This window comes from Lepeophtheirus salmonis, chromosome 12 (genome assembly GCF_016086655.4).
Source record: "Lepeophtheirus salmonis chromosome 12, UVic_Lsal_1.4, whole genome shotgun sequence".
Classification (NCBI taxonomy): domain Eukaryota; kingdom Metazoa; phylum Arthropoda; class Copepoda; order Siphonostomatoida; family Caligidae; genus Lepeophtheirus; species Lepeophtheirus salmonis.
In genome coordinates, this window is record NC_052142.2 from 5,937,447 (window position 1) to 5,958,459 (window position 21,013).

The following is a 21,013-nucleotide window of genomic DNA, read 5'->3' on the forward strand; positions in this document are numbered from 1 at the left end:
TTTCACTTTTTGAGAGTTCCTTTACTTTTGTTTAGCCAAGATTCTTTTGAAGCACTTCTTTTAACTTGGTCTTGAATGGCTCTTCCTTCAAATCTTGAGGCAGACTTTCTACTATGACTAGGCTAGTCAGAAAAGGCAATCTTTCCTTAAATTCAGTTATTGGCAAAGGTATTTGACGAAAATTTTCCTGCATAAAGAGGACTTTTTCTCTTAAGGAACCATTATTAATTACTTCTTGTGCTCTTCTGGTTGCTCCCAAATCTTCATCAAGGCTGTTGAAATATTGTCTGAAGACGTCGAAGTGATGGTAGTAGTATTCCACGGATTTTTACCAAGTTCACTATCTTGTTATAGTTGGTGACGGAGGGAGCGGAATTTCGTACGAAGTAGTTAATACTCCCTTTCTTCTTCCAGAATTTAATAATATCTTCTTCACATTGGAAATAAGTTCGGTCATTAGAGGAAACTTTTGTTGAACCATATCTGCAACTCTATGTAATCTATAAGTAATACATGTAATTTGAGACTGCTTTGAGACAATACAAGGCGGAATCAGTGATGAAAACTTGAAGTCTACATGGTAAAAAAATCTTCTCTCAATAACTAATCAACTGAGTTTATGATGATGTTCCTTTACATCGTTTGCGTTTGCAATCTCAATATCAATCAACTCTAATTTCCTCATAACTTATATTCTAAGGTAAGGTCTCCCACAGAAATGTCCGTCCAAAGGGCCAATCAAAATTGTCATCATTGACCTCCCTTGATGATCTTTTGTCTCATCCAGTGCAACGAAAATATCCTTCTCTTCCACTTCATCTTTTATTCTGTTCAGAACTCCTTGATATACTTCCCCAACCAAGTTGTTAGCGACTCATCGACCTGGAGAAGTTTTTCCAGTATATTTTTCAATAAACTTGGAGAAATTGGGATGATCCAGAACATTTAAAGGGATGTTGTATTACACAAATAACTTTGCTACGTCCAAATTGAATGATGAACCACTTAATTCTCCTTCGTCGCATTGAGTTTTGTTTCTCTTAAAGACTTTTAAGTTGTTAATGTGATGGGAAGTTTTTGGGTGGCGGATTACTTGCCATAAAGAACGAGAAAAAATGCAAAAACGGTTAGATATACTTTTATTTCCAAAAACATAATTCCACACATCAGTACTTCCGTTGTTAGAAACCCATGAATAAGTCACGTTTTCTTCGGCATGAGGATGATACACGTGAGAGAGCAGTAAGGGGAAGTTGCTATGCTGATGATTAGTACAATACTGACGATAATTTGTTTAGAAGATGGATGGGTACCAACGTATTTTATTCCTTTTTTTATATAATCTCTTCCAACCAACCAAATTCGTTCTTAATCAACGATTCCAACAACTTTACATATAATTCCAAACATGTTTAATTGGATTTTAGGAAAAAATGGCAACGGAAAAAATGTCAAGGAAAAAATGGCAGCAGGAAAAAATGGAAAGATAAAAAAAAGGAAAAGTGTCTAAATAGAAAAAATGGCAAGATTTTTTTAAAATGCTATACTATCTATCACCAATATAATATATAATAAGAGAAAAGAAAAATAAACAAGCACGACATTGGTTCCAATGGAAGAAGTGCTAATCACTTAATTTTCCGTCATTAATTACAATATCATTAGACATGATGGACTATTCTTATTGGACAAGACTCTTGGATTGACAGACAAGCATTTTCAAAATACTACGCATGAGCTGGAGTCTCATTTCATGGACTACCTTCGAATAAAGAAGTACGAAAAAAGTGAATCCAAGCTCTACGGAGAAAAGATTGGAAGCCTGAGGAAAATGGAAACTATAGAATCTGCTCAGCACATTTCTTACCCTCAGATTATATAACTATGCCATGATTAGAGAGGAAGTACATGAAAAGAGGTGTAGTTCTAAGTGTTATCTCCACGTTTCCTTCTTACTTCCAACCACCAACCAAGAATGGATCCAGGAAATTGAACTGCTTCATCCGTCTAGATCATTATGTGAGCTGCTCTATCAAAAGAAGTATCTATTGATAAATTGACGTATCTCTACCTACTCAGCTTGAAAACAGCATCTTTGCTTCTATCAATGTACAGCATCGTTTATACACTGCTATAGGCACTAAAACCCATTACAACTGTGTCCTACATCTTATATTGAAGAAATACTTGTCCCTGAAACTGAAGACGATAATCAAAGACAAAGATAACAACCCAAGAAACTTTGGTGGTAATTTGGTTAATCCCCAGAAGATATTTCAAGCTTTGTAAATCTTTGATACCATTCGAATGTTTAATACGTATTACTTTGATATAAGATGAATTTCCTTTGTATTGATTAATTATTAAAGGAATAGTGTAGCATTATTCCATTAATTTGAGTCTATTATTAATATAGATATATCGGATACATGACGATTATTAGCATAAAATGCCCTTTCATGATAAATTATGGATCTTTTTGGTCATACCAGCGTCATTCAAGCCTCATTATTTCAGGATTTGATTTTAAATTATGCATGATTGTATGTATAGAAATGAGTAAAAAAATAGACGAAGCCTCATTGTATTCATATATTGAAGGGCATTCAGAAGGCTCATCTTTAATGTACGAAATTATTTAACGTACGACAATTAGTAACTTTTTATAATAACTTGCCTTACTAACATATAACTTTATGCCACCAAAACAATACAACCTCGTCGTTTACTCTTAGGAAAAATTTCTCGATGAAAAACAATTCTTTTGTCCCTCTCTCTTCTCTCTTGGATATAAAGAGGACTTGAGGTAGATGAGATTGATGTAGGTGGAAGGCTTGAAGAGTGCTCCGGAAGTTTATGAAAAAATTTCTTACAATTGATCAGAGAAGCTATATTGCTTTCTTGATATTATTTCCTTTCTCCTGTTAAAAGCTTCACATTAATAATTTTCAGTAATCAAAATGGTTAATTCCTTCGATGAAATGCTATTCTTTAATAGCCTTTACAATTTAATTTCTTTACTGTTGGACCACTCATTCATTCTTTCAATTCCAGGATGATCAGAGGAGACCATAAATAAGAGATATTATTTTATCTTACTAAAGTATTCAGATATATATTTTTTCCAATTGAACCATTTAATTCCATCTTTTTTGTAGACAATTTTTACTACTTGAATTAAGTAATCAGTACAATCTATATTTTACTGATTTCACCATGCAGCAGCATTTTGACCCACTGGCTGAAATCCACATTTACTATTGTTATTTGAGGAGTAGAATACGCATATGACCATTAAAACTTTCAACAGATATTGATTGGGCCGTTAAAACCTTCTCTATAAAATCAAGTTGTTATGGTATAACTACAATTCAGTACGATTTATACGAAACTTTCAGCATTTGAAAATGAATTATTCATTACTTTATCTTGATTACAATTAATAAGAAATGTATGTAACTACCAAAAAATCGAGTAAAATGAAGTATCTTACTTAGAAGCTAATATCGTTTTTATTTTTTCTTCAAGCTCTTTATATTCTAGGTAAAGTTATAGAATAGACTTAATATTTAATTGAAAAAAACTCGACTTCGATTGATTTTTGGTCAATTTAGTTTGTAATATTTATTAAGATATTTAAATATAATAAGCCGATCAGGCTGCGTGAATATAGATTACAATAATATTCAAAAAAAAAAATTGAACAGTTTGTTATGATTTTTACTAAAATAATGAATAATAATTTAAATTTATTTTTCCTGTGCTGTATATTTGAGGCGAAGTTATAGAATAGACCTTATATATCAATTTAAAAAAAGTCAATTGTATTAATTTTTGGTCAGTTTAGTTTCTTAATATTTATTTAGAAATTTAAATATAAAAGGCATCCAGTTTTGGAAAAATTACGAACCATCTCTTATTGTTCCTTATCCACACAACGAAGTGTCATGTCATGACATAAAGGTCGAATATCGAAATAGGAGGTGGAAAAAAAGTTGGCGTACTTAATTCATAACGTTTGGAAACTTAATAATAATGGCGTCTAATCTTATAATTGTGTAAGTGTAAAAAGCAGAGACTATATTAATATAGTTCCTCTGAGAGTAAAGCTAAATTGTATCACTCGCTTTATTTTTATGTAAACTCCGTTTTAATAAACATTACCAAATATTTGGGGCTATCAATATGACCAATTATATTCAAAAGGTCGGAATTTGGTCAATTAGGGACAAATTAGTAAATGGAGGGATCTAAATTATAGGTAGTATTCTTTAATATCTCATCCGATCCTTCAAATTTATACATAAATCCCATAATGGACCATATATTTCTATAGACTTTTTGGTTGATAATATTTGTATAGTAAATAAAAAAAGGGGAATTTCAAAATAACTTGATTTTTAATCAAGTAGAAATGCCTTGTAAATTTCTTAATACTGAAGGTAATTCAATGACTAATAATTATTACAGAGCATTAACTATGTGGAAAAAGGTTCTAAGTTAAGTTAAATCAAAACATCTATCATGCAGGTGGGATAAATTTCCATGCAACCCCTCTAGAAACTGACAATTTGGCAAAAACTTCTTTTTCTTTCTGTAAAAACTTAACTAGAATATTAGCAAATCCAACAAAATTGCGTCCATGATCACTCCAAAAGACACTGGGAGCTCCTATTCGTCCAACAAACCGACAAATAGGATTGATCAAATCTTCAACTCAATTACTTTGCAAGTTCGAGATGCACAGCACTAGTTGAAAAGTAAGTAAATAAACAAATAAAAGACTTTTCTTTAATTTTTTTTTCTTTTTTAATTATAAATATTTATCGGATCTGCATAGTCAATTCCAGTTTGTGCAAATGGAGGAACCACATCTACCCCTGCGATAGGTAAATCAGCAATTTTCTGAGAAGACGGCTTGGCTAAAGAACGTTGACATCTAACATATTTGCGTATTATTGAATTGACAAATTGTTTCCTTCGAAAAACCCAAAAACGATAACCGAGTGATGCTAAAGTTGTAGCAGGACCAGAGTGAAGTAATCTTGCATGTTCATGTTCAATAAGAACAACAGCAAAACGTGATAGATTTGAAACTAACATTGGACGTCAGATGTTAATATTTCAATGTTATTAAGGTAACCTCCAACCTTTATTAATTGATCATGAGTATACCCTACAATATCTGAACTTACAAGACTATCTTTCTTTGATAACGATTTACCATGACTTAAACTCTTGAATTGATTATCAAAATAGATTTCTTCCTCATGTCTCACAATATATTTTATTGTAATTTCTAGCCCTTCAAGAGAAAGTGCTCCATCTGGTTTGGGACACTTCCCTTTAACAATATAGGTAGTCATTTTAACTATGATATATATCTCTGAATCTTGATCAAAGACGAAATTGTATTTAGGATTTGAGATAAAGGAGTGAGAATATCTCGAACAAAAAGTTTGTTAATAGATTTCTTTTTTTCACAGTCTATTTCATTATTTTCTTCAGCAGTAATAACAAACGTCTTTGGAAAATCTTCTTCTTTTAAACCAGACCAGTGAAGTCCCTTGAACCCTCAATCTATTTTTACAAATTGAGTGGCCGACAATCCAAGGCATCCATGTTCGGCAGGATTATGTACTCCGAATACATGACTCCAACATGATACACCTATAATATCTTGAATCCTCTGTACCCGATTGGCAACGTATGTTTTCCAATTCGATACCTTACATTGAATCTAATGAAAAAAAAACAGTAGAATTTGTTCATACACGAACTCTGTAAATTTTAATTGGAGTTATTGGCTAAAAATGTTCAATAAGGCGAGCACATAAAAGTGTAGCCTCTAATTCTGGGCGTGGAATTGTGATTTCTTTGAGTGGTCTGACTCTAGTACGTGATGTGAGAAACCCTACTTTGAAACACTCATCATTAAGAACAAACCATACATAAACCCTTGGACGAAGCATCTCCAAAAGCACAGAACTCAACATCTTTATTATTAAAATTGGGGTTCATGACACATCTAGGAACTGAAAAGGATTGAGGAAGTCGTAATTCACGTTTCCATTGTAACCATCTCTCAGCCAGATCTCTTGGGAACAAGTCCTCCCATTTTATCTTCCAATTCCTTCTTTCTTGAAAGATGAGTCTAGCTATAAAGAAAATAGGTGCAAATCTACATTGAGAATAAAAATATATCAAAGATTCAGATAACACCTCCCTTTTCGTTGGTGATTTTGAATCTTCGTTAAAACCCATAAACAGATGAATACAATCTTCCTTTCGATTCCAAGAGTAACAAAGAGCCTTAGTTTAATCAAGTAATAGAGTTATATCTTCTTTATTGAGCAATTCATTATGAAGATGTGAAATCACTTCCGGAATATTACTAATCAGCTAACTAAATCACATAATTGGGAATGAGGTAATACAATTTTCGGACTTGATCAGGAGTATTCAAAGGCCTCTATTCGAATTGATTTTCCAGTACGAGTCTGTAATCGAATACCGTGTGAAAAATACTTTTTAATCGTACACTCCATATCAGGAACACCACTGACGTTTGTGCTGGGATTTCCCGTAACTTATTATACTTGAGCACCCTAGACGTTACGTAACTTATCTAAGATCCACGATCGAATAATAAAAGAACCTCTTCACTACGATCATGGCTTATAATATGTGTTCTTGCAGTGATTAACAAAGTTGATTTAATAGTAGAAATATGCCCAACATTAGATGTTGAACTTGAAGGAACAAGTCTTGTTTCATTTTCTTTTCTATGAAGAAGGGCATGGAGTATACCATTAAACTTAATTAATTGATAAACATTCGCTTAGACGATGACTCATTTTCAAACAGTTAAAACAAACACCAAAATTATTTACTAATAATTGACTGGTATTGTAAAGTGTTTTTTTTCTTGAACAACACACAACCCTCGAGTGAATGTTGTTCTTTCCAATTATTAAAAGGACTGATACAAATTTATGAACAACTCTTTTCATGATTTGCGATGTGTCTGCAACCTTAGCTACAATTTGAACATTGCAATAGGAGCTCTTCTATTGAGATAAATTCTTGATCTTGAATTTCACTAACAAACATGCCCCATCCACCCATAACGAGGCCAGAAACTCTACTCTCTAGAAGAGAAATGTTAAATCTTCTTTCATTGAGTTCCTCCAACTTTCTACATCGTTCGCTTTCAGGCTTGTTGAATCATCATTATTTCATCCTGGAAATGATGAAGACCATTTGCATTATTTTTTACTTGATTTAGACCCACAAATCTATGGACCAGCTTGGATATCATACTCTGACTCCACCCAAAATTATCTTTTAATATTCTTATAGCCTCGACATGGCTTTCCTTGTTCACAGGAAGAAATGAATTTTTTTTTAAAGAGCCTTACCCTGGAGTGCAGAGTGGAGTAAAGAAGTTAAGTGAGAACTTATTCTTATAACAACGGTTCAAGAAAAAGGACTTAAAATCTGAAAACTTAGAAGAAGGGCGAGATTAATAAAAAAAACAATTTTTCAAAAATTCATGTATAATACACTTGGCTGTTATAGGTGATAAAGATCAAGAAGTCTTAGGACTCGAAAGTCTTCTTCATTGGACATCGTCTTTATCACAAAAATTCAAAAAATGTATGGCATTACCTGAAGGTTTCATTGCATAAAGAATAATATTAATTCATCCTCAATCCAGACTTGATATAAACAAAAAAACACTTTTAACTTATTAAGAAAAAAATATTAAGTCATAGTAAATTAGTCTTATGTCAAAATAATAGTGAAAACATGTTGATGCATAAAATTTCAATCACCACGATTGTTATCACTTCCAACTATAAAAATTGATAATCCAATTTTATGGTCTAATGTTGTATTGAATACTCTGGAACTTTATCATGCAAAAATGATTGTGAAATGCATAAAGAACCACAAAAATTTGGTTTGCACTCTTTACATGTTTTCACACTAGAGTTATAGATATGCAAGTAGCAAAATCATTCCCAATTTCTTCAATTCTATTTTCTCTAGGCATTTCGACGATTTGTTGGAAATTGTGGCAGACCATCCAAATTTTATTCCGACAATGTAACAAATTTGTTAAAACCCAACAAGTATTTAAAAGAGCTTTTTTCTAAAGTCAAGTTTGATAAGATTCAATCAGACACCTTTCATGGCGATTCGCCTATAAATTGGAGTTATCAAAAACAGAGGGGTCTTGAACAAATGGTGTTACAGAAAAAATGGTTAACATATTTAAAAGACAATTAAGAATTGCAGCACAACAAAATCTACTGACAATTCGAGAAATTTAAACATTAATTATATAAATAACCAGTATCCTAAATAATAGACCACTGTGAGATTCTTATCAGAATCCGTTATCACCTTCAGTTATTACTCCAGTACCAAAATTTTTATTCAATATTGGCTGAATCAGATTGGCAATTACTTTAGATATAATTCGGTTTGTGTCATTTAATACTTTTATTCCCCCCAGTGACCAATGTAATATTGTCGGTTTTAGTCAAAACCTTAACATTATAAATGATCTTTTTAACGTTTCAGGAAGTTTGTGTTTCATTTATTTCCTGTTCCCTAATTCTTCAACTGGGTATTCTCTGCTGCAATTTTCATTTGAGTATATTCCTTCACTATATCCGAAATTTCAAAACAATTAAAAGTGTCTTCCTGTTATGACCTCCGCTTCCAGGCTTCCTGGAACCCGTTTGAACTGATTCATCTCCTTCTGGATGCGATAGACAATGGTCAGGGATACGTTGACAATGGCCGAGATCTCCTTGGGATCGATTTGTACACGGAGGAGATCGTGCATACTCTGCCGTTTTTCTTGTTGCTCGAACATTTTTGATTGCACAAAATCAAAACAAACATCAAATTCTAGTTTTTTATCAGCTCTTTTAGAACTAAGACTAGAAGAATTCGAAGTGGATTCTAAATTTTGTGTCCTCACCCTCAATACTTTTAAATGTCAACCTTTTTTTATTTTGAGCTTCTAAATTGCTTAAGGGGTACATACTTGGTAAGGGCAATGTATCTGGCTTATTCCGTTACTCAACTGGTCGTGAACGAAAACGCTGCGACAATTTTTTTATATCAATATGAGGCATTGGGGAATTATTTACACTTCTCTTTTCTTTTTGATACAAACAACTACACTGAATACTATCATCATAGATTGAATTAAAATTCCACTGAAATATTCGATACTCATTGATTTCCCTTGTAATTTTTCTCCATCAGAGCTGTATTTTCGTTTTTTGTATTCTCTTCTTAGACAGTACAAATATTCACCCTGTCATTTTCTGCAATGTTCCTTGACCAGATGTATTTCTTCTCCCATCTGAATTTACAACATAATACGCGTTATCTTCAGTTCTGTAATGATGGAACATTATCATTCTTTTCACTTTTTTTATATTATTGTACAGTGCCTTGTCTTCCTTATATTCATAAGATAATCTCCATATTTTACAACCTCATTGATACATTTTTTTTGTAAAATAACCAGTCTCATAACACTTTGCATATGTAATTGACCGACCTGCATAGCTGATTCGAGTCTTTAACCCTATAAATCCTGGTATGTCTAGCATTAATATTCAAGAACAAAATTTCCTTTATTCAGATCCTTTATTCTGTCATCAATGAAAGTAGTTTATTTCGAAGGTTTTACTGTTTCAACAAAATCTTTGAATTTATCATCTATCTCGTCTTAATCTTAAGAATATTACAACTTCTGTAATTGCCTGATCCCTGTGATTTCCTTCCTTTATTCGAAAGATATCCTATACATGCGAAAATACTATACAAATAATCAATTCTGTATTGTAGTACTGGAACAACCATAAAGCGAGATGAAGGACAAATATGAATTCATTCAAGAAGAAGTGGGTCTATTTTCATAGTTCAAAATAATAAATTATTACCTTATGAAAAGGTAGGCTGTTTAGGAATGGTACCTCCATCAATGCTTGTAATATCATTTATTATCTTTCTTCTTATAGTTTTTGTAGTCAAATCTTTTTTCAATGCATTTAAATGGCTATATTTCCGTGGGATCATCCCAGAAGATGGTTTTTTCATGATTAAAACGTAAATTTCTCGGAACTTTTTATAATATGAAGTGATAAACAATTATGTGTGAGCACTAACTCCCAGATTGATTTCAAAAAGAATTATCACATGATAAATGTAGGCATAAGATATAGAGTCTTACTTATACAAAAATTCATTCCAAAACTTCTTCATAATTATAATTCTTAAGAATAAAAAATCAGAGTCTATGGGATTTATATCAGGTGAAGAGGCAAGCCACATAGACTTGTTCAAAAAATGGTAGATTTTTTTAAACTCCAGTTTTGAACTGAGTGGGCACCATGAGCTGGAGCTGCATCAAAAAGTCTGATCAGACTCAATTTGATCCTCCAATCGCTTTTTGCATCTATAAACGATTTTGGCGTTCTTCTGGATTGATTTGGAAATGTGCCCAGCTTTTAATATAGTTATAATCGGTTCCCTTTGGGATTTTACCATTTTTTGAAAGAATTATATGTTCCCGGGTAATTTTGAAAATTAAATGTTTTGTTGAATTGTATTTTTGGAAAGAAGTATATTTAAAAACAAACCTCTCAGAAAGTTATTTATGCAATAAAAGTCTTTAAAATATGGTACAATTTTAAAAATCATCCCTGTAAAGACAAAAGCATATTTTGAAAACAGTTACCATTGTAAATTTTAATTTTGTAACTTCGAATCATTGGCCACAGGACATCGATTTATGGTAATTCAGTTTTTAATAGAAACTTTGTACGAGATAAAATAAAAAATATTAGTCTCTCATAATTCTAGAAGTGAGGATAAATATGAATTACATTTGATATTTTTTGGCTGTATTATGCGGAGGTAGACTATATTGAATGAACATGTTCACAAAGGTCGTACCTCAAAGTTTTGTTAAAAAAAGTTTCAGAATTATTTATCAAAAAATAAAACGATTGACATTTTTCTAAAATCAGTCATTCAGTCCACGTCTTGCTTCCGAACCCTGTAGATAAATAAAATAAATAGACTATTTAAAAATTTTATTGGTCCAATGTTAGATTCTGAAGTATTACTCTTATTTGACCGTTTCTTTTAACCTCCAATCCTGGTTGTGTTTGAAATCTTTATTACAAATCAGAGTACCCAGTTCTTCTACATTTAGAGGAAATTAAACATTTAAACATGTAAGATACAAAGAGTTTTGGAACACCAATCCCCCAATAAATTATTCTTTCTAGTTAGAGTAAATCAACTATTTAAATAGTAATTGAGACTAAAGAACAGCAAGGCCCCCTATAAAAGTAACAGAGGCTTTAACATATATGACCAATATGAAAATGATTTTTATACTACAAAGATAAATTTTGAATCTGGAAAATAATTGCATTTATAAATTATTTAAAGAATTCACTCATCATATATATATTCATAAATTAATATGATAAATACTTGAATTTCAAACAACATTTTATTTTCGACAGATAACTAACTCCTGAAATGATTAACTTTTAAGTAATCAGTAACTCATACTGAAGTATGAAGATATAAATGATTTAACATCTTCAATATTAAAAAAAAAAGAAAATTCAGTTTCTGATACGGCGCTAGGAACTTCTTGCATTCAGCTGTTTTACCTCAGGACATTTTGCCAAAAAGCCATTTTCCGCAAGGATATTTTGACTTATTATATTATATTAATAAATGATGTTTATTATTGGTCGTTATTGTTCATTTTAGTTTAAATTGATGTTGCCTTTGAATGTTTTAATCAAAATATGTAATGTTTATTACGATAAAAAACATGAAATGGTTGTTTTCTATTGAAATAATGATGAGATTATTCCACAAAAATACAATGCATACTATCCAAATTTCATAATGTAATAAGTTCAAACCAGAAAAAAATACGTAATATATTAAATTTAATAAGAAAAATTAACAAAAACGACAACTGTTCTAATAGAAGAAGTACTATTCACTGCTCCGTTATTAATTAAAATGGATAATTATCAAAACAATATGCTGGTATAAAGATAAGAATCTTCTGTATTTCATATTACACTAGAAGAGTGACTATAAAAAGTAGCTGAAATTTGCAAATTTAACATTATTTGATTTACTTTGTAAAACTCGTGAAAAAAAAATCCAAATTCTATATTACAAAAACTCATGATTATGACTTCACCCGTCGCAGTAGATTACTAGTAAATTTATAAATTAAAGAATTATAACATATATTTGTGATATTAAGTTAAAGAAGTATGGGTAAAAAAAAACACAACTAAAAAACGATTAATTATAATATGCTTAAAATCCTCTCTAAGTCACAATTTACAGTAGTTGTGTTTCTGTTAATTGTATCCTCAAAATTTGATAGGTCTGACAAATCTTTATACGCTGGATTTCAATCTAAAAATGTATTTAGTTTTGTTTTGAATGGTTCTAGCTTGATATCAACCCGTAAATGTTCGATAATTGTAAAGCTAACACGTAAAGAGAGTCTTCCTTCAATAGCAGTAATGGCCTCGGTAATTGGGTTGATATTATGATTAATTATTGATACATAAACTCATCTCCTTAACTTTAACTACCATTGATGGTTTTTTTTATTAAAGTTGTTTAAATATTCCCTGATTACTTTGAAGTTATTGAAATAGTAATCAACTGCTTCCAGCTAAGTTCCCCTAGCGTGTGACTATAGATGCTGGAGGTAAGGGAATTTGGTAAGAAGCAGTAAAGTTCTGTTTTCTTAGCCTGGCATTCAAAAACATTAACGGGATCAGTAATTTTTATGTCCATCAAATAGAATAGATAAAAACGACCCAAGAAACGTCTATTGAAAATACCCATCAATATAGCTGTCATTGATCATTTCCGGTTGTCTTTAGTCTCATTAACAGCTAAGAAAATATCCTTTTTTCCAATTTTTCCTTTCATTTTGGAGATTACATCCTTGCTAACAACATCCATTAGAATATTTAGAGTCCTTCTAATAGAGACAGTTCCCTCGGCATATTTCTTCATAAATAGGAAACTAAAATCTTTAAGAGGTCAGTGTTAAAGTTGTCAAAATCATCATAGGTCAAATGTTGTTCGTATGTGTTCATATTCTTGATATGAGCGAGAACATTAAGTGTCGTCGGACTCTAGATGGGGAGATATAAGAGTACTTACATCGCCATATTCGACAAAATATTTTTTGTCGTCCGTTAGGTAGTTTCAAATTTCATGGCCTCCATTAATTTCAATTCAGATGTAGGGAGAATTTTTTTTCAGTATTTCTCTAATTTTATTGTACAAACTCCAAGGTACTCGACGAACAATGTACTTTTTGTGAGAGGAGTCGTAAGCACAACAAAAACTCGAGAAATAATGAATAAATAAGAAAAAAAGGAAAATCTAACAACTGCTTTTCTTTTCTAATCTCAAAGCAGTAATTTATTTGACCAAATATCCCATCTTTACTTACAGATGAAATAAATACTAAAGCAAATAAGTAAGTCATTTTTTTATTCTAAGCACAATGACTGATAAACGAAATAGGAAATACTAAAGAAATTCATGACGTCATCCATATAAAAAAATTAATCGAAAGGGTGATGTATATATATATATATATATACAACTATAAGGAAGTGTATTCTTATGTTATATCTTTTAATTATAATTTATAATTGTCATAAAAAACTGTATTCAATATATTTATATAAAATAAAATAATGTGTATTTAAATTTATAATTTGAATTGTAACCTTCTAATTCAATGAAAGGTTGTGTTGGAATATATATAGTAAAATAAACTTAAGCAATTGGGCCTGAGTATAGGATTTAGCATCTCATATATAAATATAAAATTTAAAAAAGTAAGTAACGTCATTTTTTGAGGAGTTATGAGAGTTCTTACCTTATAAATTGAAGTCATTTTAGTGTCAAAAAATTATACTCTATATATATATATAGTAGGAACCTATTTAAAGTTCTGGATTTTGTTATTTTTGACTTTTTGTAACCTACTTACAATATAATACAGCGCTTCGTTCAAATTCAAATACAGTAATTACTAATTATATTTCAAATTCCCTACTCATCGGGAATTGATCTCTTCAGTTTTTCAATCCTATCATGTTCAACCGAAGGAAAGAGTCGACTCTACTCTCTTATGAAGCCTGGTAGCTTCCCTAAGATAAATTTTTTCGCGTCGTAGCCTGTGGAATGTGAAGTTCCAAATAAAAGCATATTTTGAGATGTGTGATCAAGTTGGAAGTTTCTTCGTTCGATTTCCATTATCTGATTTTGGTCTTAACTCTTGGAAAATATAGAAGTCAACTTTTTCCTGTCTTAATGTATGAAGAATTCTCTTAGGCCTTAACAATTCTCAAATTAAAATTAAATCTAAATTTCAAATTATTATCTATTTTAATTAAATCTAAATTTCAAATTATTATCTATTTTAATTAAATCTAAATTTCAAATTATTATCTATTTTAATTAAATCTAAATTTCAAATTATTATCTATTTTAATTAAATTTAAATTTCAAATTATTATCTATTTTAATTAAATGGTTATAATTTCATATTATTGTAGTACCTATTTAACATATCTTTATTTTATATTTCATATCCAGAGCATTTTTTCTTAATCTAAATTGATCCCTTCATAGTTTCATCCCTTAAATATATTCATTGTTATATGTGGATGGATAAATTCCTACCCAAGGAAGGAGTTGGCTCTATTGTCGTATGAGGCTTAGCTTGGTTTGGTTTTCTTCCTCGGATAAACTTTCATTCGGTCATCCTCTCCGTGGATATCGGAATTAAAGAAACTGTTGTTGAGGATAAATTATATGGAATCTTTTCTTCTGTCCTAATTGTTAAGGAACGTCTTTAATTCATGAAAATCGATGTAAGCAAATGAAAAACTCTATTTATCTTCTGTTAATACCTAATATTTTACTTTATTATATTAATATATGTTACATTTAGTCTCTTATTTGATTCATTTAGAATTGTAGGGTCTGGAAGAGGACGTTTGACTTGGCATTGTCTAATTCAATCTGTATATTTTATCAGTTATAAATAAGTATTATATTTATATCTCTGTAAATCTTCTTTATTAACTATATTTTAGTTAATAGGCTAATCATATGAATACAAAGATATCTCAGATACACTAATAACAACACAAAATATAATTATGAAAAGAGTACAGATATTTTAATATGCATATATATTTTTATTTCATAGTTTTATGTTAATTTTTTTGAATTATTTCATTATTTTTTGTATATTAAACTTCTTTACAATCTCTTTTTATGATCCAGCAATAGTATGTCAGCATATCAACATCGATCTTCCTCCACAAAGTTTTTACACTCTAATAAATCTTGATTAATTCTTTGTTTCTGTCCATCAATTATATCCGCAAAATCATTAAGAAAGTTTGCAAGATGGCTATGAAGAACATGAAGTTTTAAACTAATTTTACATCCCTTTGCTCTGTAGTCCTCCATCTTTGTATGTACTAACTCTTCGTACATAGTTGTTTTGTAATTCCCTAGGAAGTTATCCACATATTTGGAAAAAATAACAACACAACCAATAATTCCTCTCCACATCTGTCATTTTATTGATCATTTATTAATCTCTGATGAGTGTTTGTATTTTCAGACATCAAAAACGCAGTATTCCAGGAAATTACTTCCTATTTTTCGAATGTATGAGACATTAACTTCGGTTTAGGCAATTCTTTCTGATTTAATTGTGAAGCTAAGAGCTTAGATGTTTTTTCCCTAATCCCAAATTACGTATCAAACTATTTAATTATTGCTGATCAAATTCTTTATGTTAGCAAGGTGTATTTTCTAAAGTTTCAAAGTATGGATCCTTACTTTCTTCGACGTCATCTTTATTTCCTGGAGACAAATCATATATTTGTACTGGAATTTCATGAAAATGAGGGATGAGTATTTATGCTAAACACATATTTGGATAAACAAAATATGACTTCTGTGTTTATTCTTAAATCCAGATACAACTTAACTTAGAACTCTAAAAATAAGGTCGGTGTTCTTGATGACACAAAAATATGGAAACTCTTTCTGATATGTTCTCCAAAATTATGACCAAAGGTAGATAGAGGGAATAGAAGGAAGACATTTTACTTGATCATCCATCTCAAAAGATTTGTTATTCTCAACTCCATATTCCAAGGTCGACGACGGTATGAAAATTCATCCGAAGAAAAATACTATGCTTTATAAGAGAGCAGAGGCGACTCTTTCCTTGGAATAAAGATTCCAGGATTGCAACAGTGCAGAGATCCATTCACGAATAGTAAAGAATTTCAATATTTCTAATATAATTAGTAATTACTGTATTTGAATTTGTAGGAAGTAAGGTAAAATATGGACATTGTAATATCAATTATTATAATTCATAACGGGATATGATGTCATTATTGTTACATTGAAATCGTAAACATTATTAAGATAATGTTGGATACTTGTCAGTACACCCCAATAAAAAGTAAAATAACTCAAAAAAATACAAAATCAAACCAAAATTTTAGGATATTTATATTTTTGAACTAGGTCTTTAAAAAAACAAACCAAACATGGAATATTATTCTATAATATAAGCTATGATATTCCTTATCAAATCAATTATGAATAAATTGTAGATGTTTAAATAAAAATGTCGTTTTTCATCATTTTCCAGCCTAAAAATGGAAATATTTCAAATTCAAAACAAGATAAAGAATCAATAAAAACATTTTTGTAATCATAAAAACCCTTTAATATCAGTTATATTCATCCTATTTCAATTCGGTGTTGTCTTAATAATAAAAAATGACTAAACTATAATTGTCCCGAATTACTAGAATCTCGGATGTCTCTGAAACCTGACAACCTAAATAAAAACAGAGATCATTTTTGGATTCTCCACTCAAAGATATATAATATACTTGGCTTAATTTCATTGGTAGAAATTTTAACCCAATCCATAATGTCTAATAATAATTAATAACAGAACAGTAAATAGCACTTCTTCAATTCGAACAGTTTTCGTCTTTGTTTATTTTTCTAGTTAGATTCAATATATATCGTATTTTGTTCCTTGTTCGAACTCATTACTGAGTGAGATTTGGGTATTATGTATCGTAATTTTGGGGCATAATCCGATCGTTATTCGAACAGAAAACAGCCATTTCATGTTTTTACAATAATAAATATTACATATTTTTATTAAAAATTCAAAGGGAACATCAATTTAAACTAAAAATAAACAAGAACGGCATAAACCTAATATATTTATATTAAGACGAAATATTGTTGAGGCAAAATTGATTTTAAGGCCAAATGGTTTAAGATAAAATGTCATGAAGCCAGATAGTTTTAGCTAACAATATTATCGGTCACCTCTAATACATAGTTATTTATAACTATTCTAATCCAATTTTGGTTAAATCATAACACTCACTCAACAATATTCATATGAAAATATAATTAATAAGGCTTTATGTCATTTCCACAATATTACAAAATTTTGTCAAGTAGTTAATAGTTTCTCAGAATTTTCTCAAAAATAACATAAACTAATCAAACAACCGATCATTTTTATTAGTGGGTAAATAGGACGGGAAGTTAATGTTGAGGGAATCTTGTAACCGATACAAAGAAGGTATTGAATCTGAAGTTAACATAAATGTCATTGCACTTGTGATTAGTGTTCAAATTTAAAAAAATGTATATATATATATGTAGAAGATTTCTATAAATCGAAGTAAGGAAATGTTTTTGAAGATCTTGACGTTGCGTATGTAATGGATAATAATTAATATAAACTAGCAACAATCAATTAGGAGTGAAAAAGTATCTGCAATTAGCCCTTATAATTTCTGTATAAAAAGATCTTGAGTTTCAATGAAGCTCTGTGTGTTCACTTTCCTCACAGCTTTGAGCTGCTTTCATTCATTGGACTGTCATGCAAGAACACCATGTCGTTTTTATTCATTCATACAGGCTTAAACAATCTAAAAATAGGAAAGACAAAAACAGAAAAGTAATTTGAAAGGAAGCACACATCATGGATATTATGGACCTACACATATTATGAACGAATCCCAACTACTCAAGGTAGGGAAGATTCTCCATTCTTCCAAGTAGAAGTAGAATGAATCAATGTTTACATTATTTCGATTGTGGTTCCAAGTTGTTATTACTTATTTCAATATAACCATATAATGACAGAATTTTTTAGAAAAGGTTCGAATAACTCTTCACTTATTACCCGAACAATACTAAGAAATTCAAAAAAGTATAAGTAATGTACGAGTTGCATCTTAATTTCTTCATATGAAGTATCCTTCATTTTTTCTATTCTCTTCCTCCTTCATTTTACTTAAAAAAAAATTGACTAGTTGCGTTTAGTATACACAAATATCGGTCAGAGAAAACCCTTTAACAAAAAAAAAAAAAAAAAAAAAGGAGAGGCGCAAATTTTTTTTCATCTACCAGTGAACAACAACCAATTTTCGTCCAATATAGTAAATTGATTTATCTATTCTATTTTCAGCTGTGTGAAAAAATATAATTATCCCTTGATTTATCGTTTTTCCTTTGTGAGAAAGATGGTCAATATAAAAACCTCTTGGAGCAAATCTGAACGTGAAATGTTCTGGTTTCTTTCATTCATATGATATTTTTGGCATTATTGTAAAATGTATTTTTTATGTTCATTCGGTCATCAAAAAAGAGACATTCAATTGGCTGATTTGGATTCAATTTTCTTTCATATATTAAGAAATTTCACAATAGTATTCTACTTTTTTGTCTGGTATAACAACTTTCAAATCAGTTAAAATGTTTTGTTGCAACAACAGGGGCAGCTTGTATGAAAACGTCAAATCTAATTAATTATTGAATTAATATTGAATGTTTTATTCAGTCTGCGTACTTACTTAAATTTTCACTGAATTTGACTATTTCAGAAAATATTCAAAAACGTACCTGTTTAAAAAATCAATTTTTCTCCGTTCCAATATTGGAAATTAGAATTTGCTTTACTTGCCTTGCAATGATACTTCCTTCTATTCTATAAGGATAATCTAAAATCGTTATTGGCATTGATTGGCCTAATTACCGTTTTTATTTATTCAAACATTCCTACTGCATGTCGGATATGACGGAAGAATGTCGTTCCTTTCCATATACTGTTAAAATGAATGAATTATCAATAACAACGATTTAAATACAGACGTCACCGTTAAATGGATCATAAGCTATAGTACTTGTAAGAATTGAAAGAACAGTTTTTGTGATCCAAAAAGATAGTTATGTATATTAGGTTTTTTTTTTGTTTCTTTGGCATTAACTAACAAGTTACAATTCCTTCGCTCTAAAATTCATTATTGAATTAAAACATTGGTTATTATTTTTTTTAAATTATAATTTGCCTCATAATATTTACATTTTAGTATTTTTAATAAAAGTATTCAAAAATTATACCATATCGACCATATAAGGAATATTCAATTATTGCATTCCTTATCTCAAATACTGTAAATCCTCCATTTAAAAAAAATAATCTGATTTTTGGTTGCAACTTGTACAATTTTCTAACACAAGTAACAACATGTACAAAATCGCAACTTGTACATAACATATTTATAAATATAAAATAAAGCTATTTTTATAAGTAATTATATTACAGTGTTGATATTTTTTGACTAAGCTCCAGCCCCCCGCCAATGATAAAATTTAGCATCGTTTTGGTAAGAAATGAGCCTCTTGGAAATCAACGAGGAAAGTTACAAAATCTATTATTTCCCCGATTGATTTATCAATGACATCTTAAATGGAACATAGAATATTATCTACTCGTTTTGGAAAGTTTTTAATAGGTCTGTTATATAGAGAAATAAATACAAAGAGGAGACAAAATGCGTATATAAGAAAACAAAGATACCACAAAAAAAAAAGTGTATAATATGACGTAACATTTGTTTCTTTTTCTTACATTAACAATTGTCAATTTTAACTAGATAAATAATTATCAACTGTTATTGATTCTGATGGTGTAATAAAAGTTAACCAATCAACTTCTATTCTTTAGCTGACGTTGAAATAATAATACACCAGAGATAAAATATTATATTTTAAAAGTTTGACATGCGAGTTTAGTTCGTTCCTTGATGGAGCTTGCTAGTCAAAGAAATGTATCCTTAAAGAAATGACTATAGAAAATGAAGCTTGAATTGGCTCTCGTCTTCCGTCACCAGCTCTCGGCCACCTCGTATCTTAATAAAAATTCTTATGTTGTGGCACTCGTATCTCAAGATATTACAGTATCTTTGTGTCTATTCTTGTACATAGCTGATGTGCTTAGGCACAGACTGAAGATTTTAATCTACAACAACCTTAAGATACCGAACTGTCAATCAAAATCCCTTTGTCGTCTCTATGTACTTCTTTCCGTATGGTTTGATACAAATAATTCATGTAAGAATTTGATATTGAGTATTAAGTAATGCCATTTACCTATAGTTTGATATATCAGGTTTATCTTTCCAATAATTCATAATTGTAGATATGCTATCAGTTAATGTTTCATAAATGTATTTTTGTAGCAAGGTTAGACCATCATGTAATTGGGCTTACTAGACTTTTCAATCTGATGTATTGTACCGACTGCTGGGCAAGATATGCAGATTTTGACAAACTCTTAACCACTTATAGTCTATGACGTCACTATTGCTATAATTTTCAATTTGATATATAGTACCGACTGCTGGGGAAGAAAACTGATTTTGAAAAAACACGCAACCACTCATCTACAATTACGTCAATAATAAAAGTGTGGTGGAAGTCAAATATCATTCGTATACGCGTTATGGTCAAAGTTGATAATTCTGTGGAGAAAAAC

The 21,013-nt window shown here is 30.2% G+C and overlaps 1 long non-coding RNA gene across 2 annotated transcripts; it reads left to right on the forward strand.

Moving 5' to 3' along the window:
- The first annotated feature begins 13,777 nt into the window (after nucleotides 1–13,777).
- LOC139906804 (uncharacterized) lies at nucleotides 13,778–18,104 on the forward strand. 2 transcript variants are annotated; one of them, XR_011782753.1, is made up of 3 exons: nucleotides 13,778–14,432; nucleotides 14,752–14,993; nucleotides 15,095–18,104. It is a non-coding gene; the product is annotated as an uncharacterized lncRNA (long non-coding RNA). The 2 variants fall into 2 exon arrangements; XR_011782752.1 differs by having other exon boundaries at nucleotides 13,778–14,993.
- The last annotated feature ends 2,909 nt before the right edge of the window (nucleotides 18,105–21,013 follow it).